Below are 12,103 nucleotides of genomic sequence, written 5' to 3'. Positions count from 1 at the left end.
AAACAAGTCTCTAATGATACTTTAAATCGGGATAAGCTTTTTATGTAATTCCTGTCCTGTGTTAAAAGCCAGACTTATAAAAGAGGTTTAAAATCTGAGTTCAAACTCTTCTTAAAAACATGTATGTGTTTATACATGTTTATAACATGTATAAAGATACAGATGTTTTAAAATACCTATGTGGATCACATGGCTTACAGCCTGCCATGTGATGACTCCTTCTTCTTGAGATAGCCACATAGTACATGGCAACAAATACAGAACCTCTTAGTCATAGTGATTTCTTTGTTTATTATCCTATTTCCTTTTAGACTAAGAAAGCAACAAGTCTCATTTTAAATTGGTATGTCATATGTCTTTCTTTGTGGCCAGTTAAGGTTCCTCCCACATCAGGAGAAGGTCATCAAAGAGCCAACCAGTGAGTTCATGTCAGAGACAGTCCCTGTTCCCATTACTAGGGAACCCACTTGTACACTTAGCTGCCATGAGCAACATCTGTGCAGGGGTTCTAGGTTATGTCCATGTATGGTCCTTGGTTGGAGTATCAGTCTCAGAAAAGACCTGGAGCCAGAATTTTTGTTGTTGTTGTTGTTGTTCTATTGATCTCCTTGTGGAGCTCCTGTCCCCTCCAGATCTTTTTATCTCTTCCTTCTTTCCTCAAGATCCAGAAAGATGCTTAAGTATACAACAAGGGCATTTGCTCAACCATGTTCATAGCAGCTTTATTTGTAATAGCCAGACTCTCAAAACAACTCAGATGTCCCTCAACTGAGGAATAGATACAGAAATTGGGTACATTGACACAATGGAATACTACTCAGCAGTTAAAAACAAGGAAATCATATAATTTGTAGGCAAATGGTATGATCTAGAAAAGATCATCCTGAGTGAGGTATCCCAGAAGCAGAAAGACACACATGGTATATACTCACTTAGAAGTGGATATTAGACATTTAATTTTTTAGTTGTCTTCTAGATATAGACTTGTAGTTCTCATTAGGTCTCAAAGGCATGCGTCTACTCCAGCTGCTAATGGCTTATTTTAAAATATGGACTAACACACTTCCTTTCATAAACTACTATTTATATGAGCTTCAGAAAACCAATGTCATAAGAGACGAATCCATCTCCCACAAGCTCAAATAGACCCCAGATGAGTAATTCTCCCCCCACCTTTTTTTTTTATGGGATTTTTATCCCTTGGTCGTGGGATTCCTCACCTTCCCCAATTAATAGACAAATTTTAACTTCTGTCCCTATTCTATATTTATCTCAACATATTTTCACCTGCCTGACAGACTCCATCCAGGATCACCTGTGGACTCTAAGCTGCTGAGATCTGCTCCTGCTGAAAGCTGACCTAAACCAGTCCAGCTGATGTGATTGCTTCCTCTCTCTTCAACTGGATCTCTTATCAGATGCTTCTGATAAGTGCCCCATTGCCTAGCCTTTGACTACCCTTCCTGGTCCCCAATAACAAATTCGTCATGTGAGCTGGAAGAAGTCAGAGAATAGAATATGTCACTTATTGTCTCACCTAACAGACTGAAGTACTAGAGAAAAGAAACTCAGGCATAAGGGACAAATGGCTACCTATTAACATGCCAGAAAATAGGCCCTTGGTTCTGTTTCTCCTGGTCATGCTTTGTGCCCCTTGCATGACTATGCCTAGTATTAGAAAAGTATTTCTTAAGGATAAGGCCTCTACTGTCCCATTCATGGTGTTAAAGTCTTAAAACCACTGCATAGACCCTACTCAAGGATTTGAGATAGAGCCAAACTCGAGGGGAGAATGAGAAGACCTGAGTAACTCTGTTTTGAGACTGGGCCCACAGCTGGGCCCAGTTCTTCCTACACTTTTCCTGCTTGATGAGTTCCTGGAAGAAAAAAAAAAGAAAGAAAAAGAAAGAAGAACAGGAGATGGGAAGCAAATTGGCAACTGCTCTAACATCTGGCCTCGGGCTATATGAGGTGACTGTTTCTTTCGTAAGGTTGAAACCAATCAGGATCATACAAGTATTGCTTACCATGAATCCAACTAATCCTGATAAGGATTGACTAACCAAGACCGGAAATCTCCTAACTGGCTTTAAAAGGAGCCTATGGACTCCTTTCGTCTTCACCATTTTATATGGATTATTGGCCCCTGCATGCTGGTTGTCTCTACAGAATAAACACTCTTTTCTTTTACATACTATTTGAGTCTGGGGTCTTCCTCCAGCAATTCTCAAGCCCTTACACTGTAACATATCACTTCCTCACAAATTAAAGTATAATGGAGAGGATCAAATTGAGCCTAAAATAATGTACATTTCTTGAGTGATTAAAATGTAGAAAACATACTTGGAAAAGTGCATTGCTATGACTTTTAATTTCTAAACTTTGAACATAAAAATTAAAGTGCCCTGAAATTTCCTTAAAAAAATGATGCCACATTTCTAGTGCCTGGCAACTAGAGTGGAGCTGCAGAGGATGTCAGGTGCTGTTGCTTTCAAATAGCAGAATTCTTGGACTACGTAACCAAGCAGGGAAGGAAATAGTGGCACAGCTTTACTTATGTTTCAGAGATGGAGTTTTACTTTACTTGTAATTAGCAAACTTGATGAAGCTACACACACACGCACACACACACACACACACACACACACACACCACACACACATATTTATATATCACAAGGTAGCTTCCAAATGAGTGCGGTTATTCAGCTTCTTAAGAGCATGCAGAAGTCTAATTGATGCACTGTGATATTAACTTTAAACGTGCTTTTATAAAAGGTCAAATTTGCATTTAATGGAAACTTAACACTGACAGTTGTCAAAGATGTGAAGGAGTGAACACTTCCATGCAATCTTTAAGAAAAAAGAAGTGTTCTGAAGGAGAAGCCGCCATGAATCTCGGCCTCATTTTGTTAGCGTGTGCTTTGTTATGGTTCTTATGGCTGTTTTACAACCCTGTGCTTCCGCTTACACTTACGCAAGAGTACACTCAACAGTTCATCTTTATACACACCTTCCTCTTACCTAGTCACAATAGTTTAATAAATATAGTGGATTTCTTATCAGCTTTGCCAGTGCTGAGCAGTGGCTGTTGGTTCTGTAATAAATCTCTTTGAATAAATTGGTTATTGTAGATGAACAGTATGATACATGAGGAAACACTGACTATTCATGTTTTTATGCAGAATGAGATTTGTATCAAAATAAAAAAAAACTTCTTCACCAAAGTCATATTCTGCTAAATAAAAATTGCAAAAGCATTACGCTTTTATGATTGGAGTAGAATGGAGTGAGTTTGGATTATATCCTGCAGGCTTTCGAATCTGGTGGTTCTTTAATGGAAGGGCAGGCCAGAAGATTTATGAATTCATTTGGAAAAGAGTGGGAACAATGAAGCGTTATTTATTTCTGGACTTTCATTATGAAATTTACGGCAAAGCAAAAAATAGAAAAAAAAATGCAGGATAAGAAAATTCTATATTTGGATGCTTTCCACATTACATTTGAAAGATGTTTTTACCATTCTTTTGAGGGGAATTAGGCCAGTTTTGATGGCAAAGGACAACAGGTAGATGGCATTGCAATTGTGCAAATTTAGTTGCCAGTTGCTTTGCATGGTAGAATGGTAATGGAACAGGGCACAACAGTTTATGCATATTGGGAGCTCTTCTACCCATCTAGCCATGGTAATTCATTTGAATCATTAAGTCTTAATGTTTGAAGAGAAATCTTGTCTCATTTTTAGTTTACCAAACCTTGTAAATTCCTGTAGACTCTGTTTTAGCAGCTGGACATTTTGGCAAGAGCATGACAAGCAGGAGAGTAAGTAAAAAGAGGTAAAAGGAGTACAAAGATGTACTCCAAGATCCTGTCTCCATTTTTCTAAACTCTATGTCTAGTGCACTTAATAGGATTCTCTTTAGTACTGAAGTCAAGAAGATAACCCAGAACCCCTACACAGATGTAGCCCATGGCAGTTCAGTGTCCAAGTGGGTTCCATAGTAATGGGAACAGGGACTGCTTCTGAAAGGAACTGATTGGCCTGCTCTTTGATCACCTCCCCCTGAGGGGGAAGCAGCATTACCAGGCCACAGAGGAAGACTGCAGCCACTCCTGATGAGATCTGATAGACTAGGTTCAGAAGGAAGAAAAAAAAAAAAAACCCTTCCCTACCAGTGGACTTGGGGAGAGGAGTGTGTGGAGAAGTGGAAGGAGGGAGGGAACTAGAGGGGGGATACAAAGTAACTAAAGTATAATTAAAAAAAAATCAAAGCTTCGGTGATTAAAATTTTCTGCTTTGAATAAAATATTTTTGGCAGGTACTAATAACAACAGCCTGGCTGAGAGTCTCATCAGATGGGATTTATTCTTGAATGATAGTGAGACAGTGAGCAGATAGTGAGGTCGTTTGCATGCTCAAGAGAGCAGCTTCTCGGGTTCGCTTAGACTGGGAAGAGAAGCCATCGAAAACCCTAGGGGAGGTAGTACTTATGGTTGGCATGAATGAAGACGGGAACTGTTTGTATTCCAGAAGAGGATTACCACAACGTGGAGGAGCCCAGAGGATGGATTTGCAGCCATGCATTTCTGGCCCTCACACTCCAAATGTATGTGTTTATGCCAATAAAACCAGAAATGTTTCTAGATTTCATTTTTATATTTCATTCTGCATTTTCTATGAAATGTTTCTATGAAATCAAGACTGCTATGGAAGAAGTTGCAAGGAAGAAACATTCCACTTTTTGGTTCAAAAACATTTACAGAATGAAACTGTTTATGTGGAACATTTGTAGATATGAAACATATTCCATTATAGACAAATATGCAGGTATTTGTCTGGAGTTTCAGGTCTTACCTTATAATTCTTATAAATATGATACCATAATACAAGAAATCCAAGTGTGTGGGAAGAGGATATTTGAGGTGTGTATGAAACCTTAGTGAAGTGAACACTTCCTAAAATATATGAAGTTGATTGTAATGAGGACTCCAAAAATGGAGGAGTCAGAGTCCTAACTAGCTGGTCATCTCTTACCACTAAACATAGCTTTAAATACTAGGACTTGGTTATATCCTATTGAGTTGTTGACAAAAAGAGTCCCATGGAACTCTCCAAACAACCCAGCCCGTTGCCAAGACAATACGTTTCTCTATATATACTGAAAGCAAGAATCCACTGCTGAAGACAACACCCATATAACTCACTGAATGCAGAGAGGTCATGCCTGTGCCTACATAGAACCTTAACCCTACATTCTAATGTCTTTGGAATAGGAAGGCGCTGTGCAGGCTACTGAAAGAGAAATATAAACACCAACCCAGCCTCAAAACCTTTGTTCTACAATGCTGTCCTGCCTAAAAGATGCTAGGGGAGTGGAGGCACACAGCTTGTGGGAGTAACAAACCAATGTATGATCTGACTTAAGGCCCACTCCATGAGATAGAGCCCTTATGAGACATTGCTTTGGTGACCAAGACACAAAGACTGGATATCCCAGAGAGCTAAGATATAACTAAATGCTACTTGTCTTTTAAAAAGTAGTTCCAAATGATAATTCTGCTGTACTCATAGACCAGTACCTTATTCAACCATCATCAGAGACGCTTCCTCCTGAAGCAGATAGGAACAAAAAAAGTGACCCACAGGCACATTACACACATGCACACATAAGAGAGAAAGAGAGAGAGAGAGATCTAAAATGGATCCCTCCATCTAATACTTCCCTTCAGAGTTCAGGGAACCTCACAGAAGAGGTGGCAGAAAGAATGTGAAAGCCAGAGGGTATAGAGAACAAGAGGATAACAAGGATCTCTGAATCAACTGAGCAAAGCTCATATGAATTTACAGAGATTGAAACAGCATGCCTAGGGAATGCACAGGTCTGCACCAAGTCCTCTCTGTATATATTATAGCTTTTAGCTTAGTATTTGTTATTGAATACCCCAGGGTGATCAGAGCAGGGTATATAGTTCTTGTGCCTTCTCTTGGGCTCTTTTCCTTCTGTTGGTTTTCTCTGTCAAAATTCAATGTGATTAAAAATATATATTAAATATCTTCACCAAACCTACATCTGACAAATAGTTAATATCCAGAATATATAAAGAACTCAGGAAATTAAACACCAACAAACCAAAAGAAATCCAATTAAAAATGGTGTTCAGAGCTAAACGGAGAATTCTCAACTGAGGATTATTGAATATTAGAGAAACACTTAAAGAAATGCTTACCATCCTTAGTTATCAGGGAAAAGTAAATCAAAATGACTCAGATTCCACCTCACACAGATCAAAACTCAACTAGCAACACATGCTGGAAAGGATGTGGAGAAAGGGGAAGCCTCCTCCATTGTTGATAGGGATGTAAATTTGTACTATCACTTTGGAAATTGATCTGGCACTTTCTCAGAAAACTGGAAATTGTGCTGCCTCAAGACCTAGCTATACCACTCCTGGGCATATATCCGAAAGATGCTCAACCATACAACAAGGACATTTGTTCAGATATGTTCAGAGCAACTTTATTTACAATTGTCAGAATCTGGAAACAACCTAGATGGCCCTCAACTGAAGAATGGATACATAAATTGTGGTACATTTACACAATGAAATACTACTGATCTACTAAAAACAAGGAAATCATGAAATTTGCAGGCAAATGGTGGGATCTAGAAGATAATTTTGAATGAATTATCCCAGAAGCAGAAAGATACCCACAGTATATACTCACTTATAAGTGGATATTAGCCATATAAGATAAACATACTAAAATCTGTAGATGTAAAGAAGCTAAACAACAAGGAAGATCTCGGGGAAGATTCTTAATTCTCATCTAGAAGGGAAACCTGGATAGACAACTGAAGCAGTAGAAGAGAGGAAACAGGACTGGAGCCTACCAGAGATCTCCTTTAAAAGATTCCATCCAAGGAGGGGATTGAAGCAGATGCAGAGACTCGCAGCAAACTTTAGACAAACTTCAAGGATTCTTATGGGAGAAGAAGTATATAGAAGGACCCAGAAGGAACAGAAACTCCACCAAGAGATCAAGAAAGCCAAAAAAGCTGGGCCTGGGGGGACTGCAGAGACTGATGCATCAACCAAAGACCATGTGTAGAGAGGACATAGATTTCCTGCTCAGATATAGCCCCATAGATAGTTCGGTCTCGTAGATTCCCTAGTAAGGGAGAAGAGGGTCTCTGACATAAACTCGGTTCCTACTCTTTGATCACTTCTCCCTGTTTGGGCAAACTAGCCAGCCCACAGCCCACAGAGGAAGAAGATCCAGGGAGTCATGATGGAATGTGATAGGATAGGGCCACACAGTAGGGGAGGAGGACTTCCCCTATCAGTGGATTAAAGGAGAGGGATGGGGAGAAAGAAGGAGGGAGGGTGGGACCGGGAGGAGATGAGGCAGGAGGCTACAACTGGGATACAAAGTGAATAAATTGTAATAATAATAATAATAATAATAATAATAATAATAATGAAAAAGATAATGAGCTTTTAAAGGCAGTGGGACTTTTAAAATTGGAAAAAAATATTTTGTTATGTTTATTGCTATCTCTTAAAAGCTTGTTTTTTTGCTTTTTTAAAATTTTATTTTATTAATTGCACTTTATTAACTTTGCATCCCCCCATAAGCCCCTTCCTCCTCCCCTCTCGGTCCTACCCTCCCTCCCTTTTCTTCACACATGCCCCTCCCCAAGTCCACTGATAGGGGAGTTCCTCCTCTCCTTCCTTCTGATCTTAGTCTATCAAATCTCATCAGTAGTGGCTGCATTGTCATCTTCTGTGGCCTGGTAAGGCTGCTCCCCCCTCAGGGGGAAATGATCAAAGAACAGGCCAATCAGATCATGTCAGAGGCAGTCCCTCTTCCCATTACTATGTAACCCACTTGGACACTAAACTGCCATGGGCTACATCTGTGCAGGGGTTCTAGGTTATCTAAAATGCCTGGTGCTTGTTTGGAGTATGAGTCTCTGGGAAGACCCCTGTGTTCAAATTTTCTAGTTCTGTTGCTCTCCTTGTGGAGTTCCTGTCCTCTCCAGATCTTACTATTTCCCACTTCTTTCAAAAGATTCCATGCACTCTGCCCAACAGTTGGCCATAAGTTTCAGCGTCTGTTTTGATTGTCTGCAGGACAGAGCCTTTCAGAGGCCCTCTGTGGCAGGTTCCTAGGTTGTTTCCTGTTTTCTTCTTCTTCTGATGTCTATCCTCTTTGCTTTTCGGGATGGGAATTGAGCGTTTTAGTCAGGGTCCATTGACAATTTCTCCTGTGCCTAGTGGAAGACTGAAATTCTCCTTCCCACAGATAAAAGACTGAAAAGCTTAGAAATTTTCAAAGATAAAATAGTATGGTGAATGTCTACCAAACTCCAAATTTCCTTTGAGCTTTATGGGTCTTGCTTCACAATGAATGGAACCTGGTAGAGAGCATGTGTTTTGATCCATTCAAGTTGCCATGAAAGAACACCATAGACTAGGTGACTCAATCAAAAGACACATTTATTCTTTTAGTTATTGAAGCTAGAAGTCTGACAAGGTGCTAGTATGGTGAGAGAGTATTATTCCTGGCCTTCAGACAGCTCTCTTGGGGTTATATTCAGAGGGCAAAGAAAGAAGCAAGTGTACTTTATGGTATATCATAGAATACTGGTCTCATTTCAAGCATCTATCTCCATGGCTTTATCTAATCCTGACAATCTCCCAGAGACCACATTTCCAACATCATTGTAATGGGGGACAAGACTTCCACATAGGAATTTGGAAGGAGGGTACCACTAAGTGCATTACTGTGACATCTTGCTTGTTCGTTTCTAAGGTTGGTCTTAGATTTGGACAGCAAGGCATCCTTGGCATGGTGAAGCTAGCTTACTTCTAGCTCTGTCTTCATTTTTCAAAAGCAGTTTTAGGATCACAAAATTGGGCATAGTGTACAAAGAGCTCCTCTGTACCTTCTCACCCACACATCACCCAGACTGTGCCTTTATTAGAATCTCAAGTAAGAGTGGCACATTCAGTGTAACTAATGAACCTGTATTAAACATCATTATTCTCTAAAGAGCATAGTTTATGTCAGGGTTTACTCTTGGTGTGCATTCTGTGAGTTTTGACAAATCATGTGTCCATCATCCCAGTAGCATAAAAATTCTTTGCTCTCTTTGTTCACTCCTCTCCCTTAAATCCTTCGCAGACACTAACGTTTTTTCTTTCTGTATTGTTTTGATTTTTCCAGAATGTCATGTCGTTAATTTCATAGTAGATAATTTTTTAGATTATCTTTTGATACTTAGCCCTAGACAAATTCTCCGAAAAGTTAAGTTTTGCCTTGCCACAGCTTCCGTAGTTCATTGCTTTTTTGAGCTGAATACAGAGCCATTTTTTAGCTCTCTGGAGTCCTGTATTGGACTCATTATTTTTGTTACCTTGGTTTGTTTCTAGGTGATCTCCTAGTGTGTTTGAATTTCTGCCTTTGCTGCTTAGATCTTGACTCTCAGTATCTGGAATCCACATTCTCTCTGCTTTCCTCTTTGGAATGTTCTTAGGTCCATGATCATTTATTCCATATACTGTGGCATCTCATCCACAAGTTATCCATTTTTGCTTTTTGTAAGTTATCCATTTCTGCTTAACCCTTCACATTCCTTAGGGTTTTCTGTATGTGATATGCCAATTTTGCTTGAGCTGGTAGAGAGGCTGCCAAGCAGACAACAGCTATAGTCCTGGAGAAATTCTTTGCTCCTTGTTAAACTGAAGCCTACTGCAATCAGTAAACTAGAATCTTAGTCCTGAAATAATTCTGTAGTAGGGAATATAAATACTTAAAAATGAGGAGACGCTTGCTGCTTATTGCCCAGAGGACCACCGTTCAGATTCCAGCTCTCAAATTGTGTAGCTCTCTAATGCTTAACTCTAGCTTTAGAGAATCTAATGGCCTCATCTAGCTTCTGCACACATAGCATATATTTGCACAGACAAACAGACATACACATAAAAAATTAATCTTTCAAAAAGTCACACATGTGGAAACATATCAGAACAAATGTGTAAAGATTTGAAATGGTAGGCTGGAGAGATGGCTCAGAGGCTAAGAGCATTCTTCGCTCTTCCAAAAGTCCTGAGTTCAATTCCCAGCAACCACCTGGTGGCTCACAATCATCTGTAATGAGATCTGGTGCTGTTTTCTGGTGTGCAGGCGTATATGCAAGCAGAACACTATATACATACTAACTAAATAAATCTAAAAAAATACAAAATGGTAACATAGTTTGATTTTCTGATCTTAGTTTTAGGGACATTTAAAACTTAACTATTAACATTTCTTAGCAAATAATTTGCATGCACTATATTTCACTCTGCCCTCTGCCTTTTATTCTTCTCTCTCAGCATAGAATCCTGGTAGTAACTTCCTGGGTGTTCAAATTATAGCAAGTTAGGGAGAACCAAAGAGCCAAGGCTTGCCTAGAATTATGAATATCATGCTTATATTGCTCATATATTGCTTATATCAGCTCTATGTTTCAACTGTGACTGAGGTTTTTCCTCACAGAGAAATAAGATGGTATTATGCCTCAAAGACTCTGATAAAACATTGGGGCCTTTGTTAGTTTCTCCTTAGTGATGTAAATTACATACCTACCTGCAATTTGTGTTTAGGTCCATGAGGCATCTCTAGAGGTATATGGAAATTAATCTGTGACTTGCCTAGGTACTGTGAAAGATGAAAAGTTCTCTGTATTGGAAAAAATTTACAAGAGCTCCAAACTCCACTAATGTTTTACTGCAGCAGGTGTGAGTGAAAGGAAAGGGAATAGGCTTGACTAACAGAAATGTGTCAAGAAAAAGAGACACTTGTAACCTTTGGCAGCCATAGTACTCTTTGAGTGCTCTTTGACGAAAATGCAGACAGGGCCAGAATTAAGATTGTATGTCAGAATTATGTTCAGTTGCATTAACAATGATCTGTTGTCAATCCATATCTGAGAACAGTTTGGTGGTTGTTTCCAATCCAATGGAATTGTTGAATCTCCTTTGTTTTGTTGTAAGAGAATGTCTAAATTTAGTGTTCTGAAACCACCAATGATTTACTTTAATATGAAATAAGTGAAAATGGACTTAATCTCACCTTGATTTTTGTCAGCATTATAGAAGTAATCTCTTTCTGCTTCTGATATTGGGTAAGATCTGACAGAGAAAGGCTTAGCAGGCAGGGTTGGGGAAGCATCATGCTGTCTGTCCCTAGGGAGAAAAGAAATCTGTCCTCTTTTTGAAATAGCTCTTGGCTAGAGCTCAGAAACACTCAATGGGCAGCTTTAGAAATTGTAGCACTTTTGCTGACAAAAAGGAGCAAATCATTGTATGTCTGTGTACTGTTTAAAAAGACAGGGGAGCTTTAAAATTAGATACAGAAAGCATTATACTCTTGTAACAGGCAGCATGCTATTCAACATTCTTGTTCTTTATTAGAGAAAGGCATTTTCCGTGAAAAATAATTATGAAATTTAGGAAAGATTTCAATGATTTTGCCCTGTATTCAGATTATATGATTTAATTCTGCATGAAAGAGTACGCAAGATATATATTAACTAATACATTAAAAGCTATCTGATTCACAGTTATAGTACTTCCTCAATATCTTCATTCTTCAGAAATATTTACTTGACGTGGGTTTTGCAGAAGTGCAAAATGCATACCATCTGAAGTTATCCACTGTATCTTCCTTGCTCACCTTTATACTGCTGGCAGTAAAAATTGAAAAACTTACAATCAGTTTTGAACTTGAAGAGCTTATATAGGATCGTTAGAGTTGGAATTTAAGATTCTATTCTATTTCATCTAGGAGGAAAAATCAGGTACAATTTTTGTTCTCTTTCAAAAATAGAGAAAAATGACATCGAAACATGACATTTCAACAATATACTTAGATAAAGTCCTGAGAATTAGATTATTCTCACACAGCTTGGGAGGTCTGAAATGAAAACAAGTTTTATAGAAAACAGGGAAATACGTCTTTGAAGATTCCTTGTGGTATTAATCTGAAAACAGTATTTTATCAAAATGTATATCCAGTAAGGGGGCTTCCTATCTACAGAGATTTCATTCTTAAA

The sequence above is a fragment of the Meriones unguiculatus genome, chromosome 20 (genome assembly GCF_030254825.1).
Source record: "Meriones unguiculatus strain TT.TT164.6M chromosome 20, Bangor_MerUng_6.1, whole genome shotgun sequence".
NCBI classification, from domain to species: Eukaryota; Metazoa; Chordata; class Mammalia; order Rodentia; family Muridae; genus Meriones; species Meriones unguiculatus.
The sequence above is the reverse complement of the archived record's forward strand: the minus strand, read 5'-3'. Positions refer to the sequence as shown.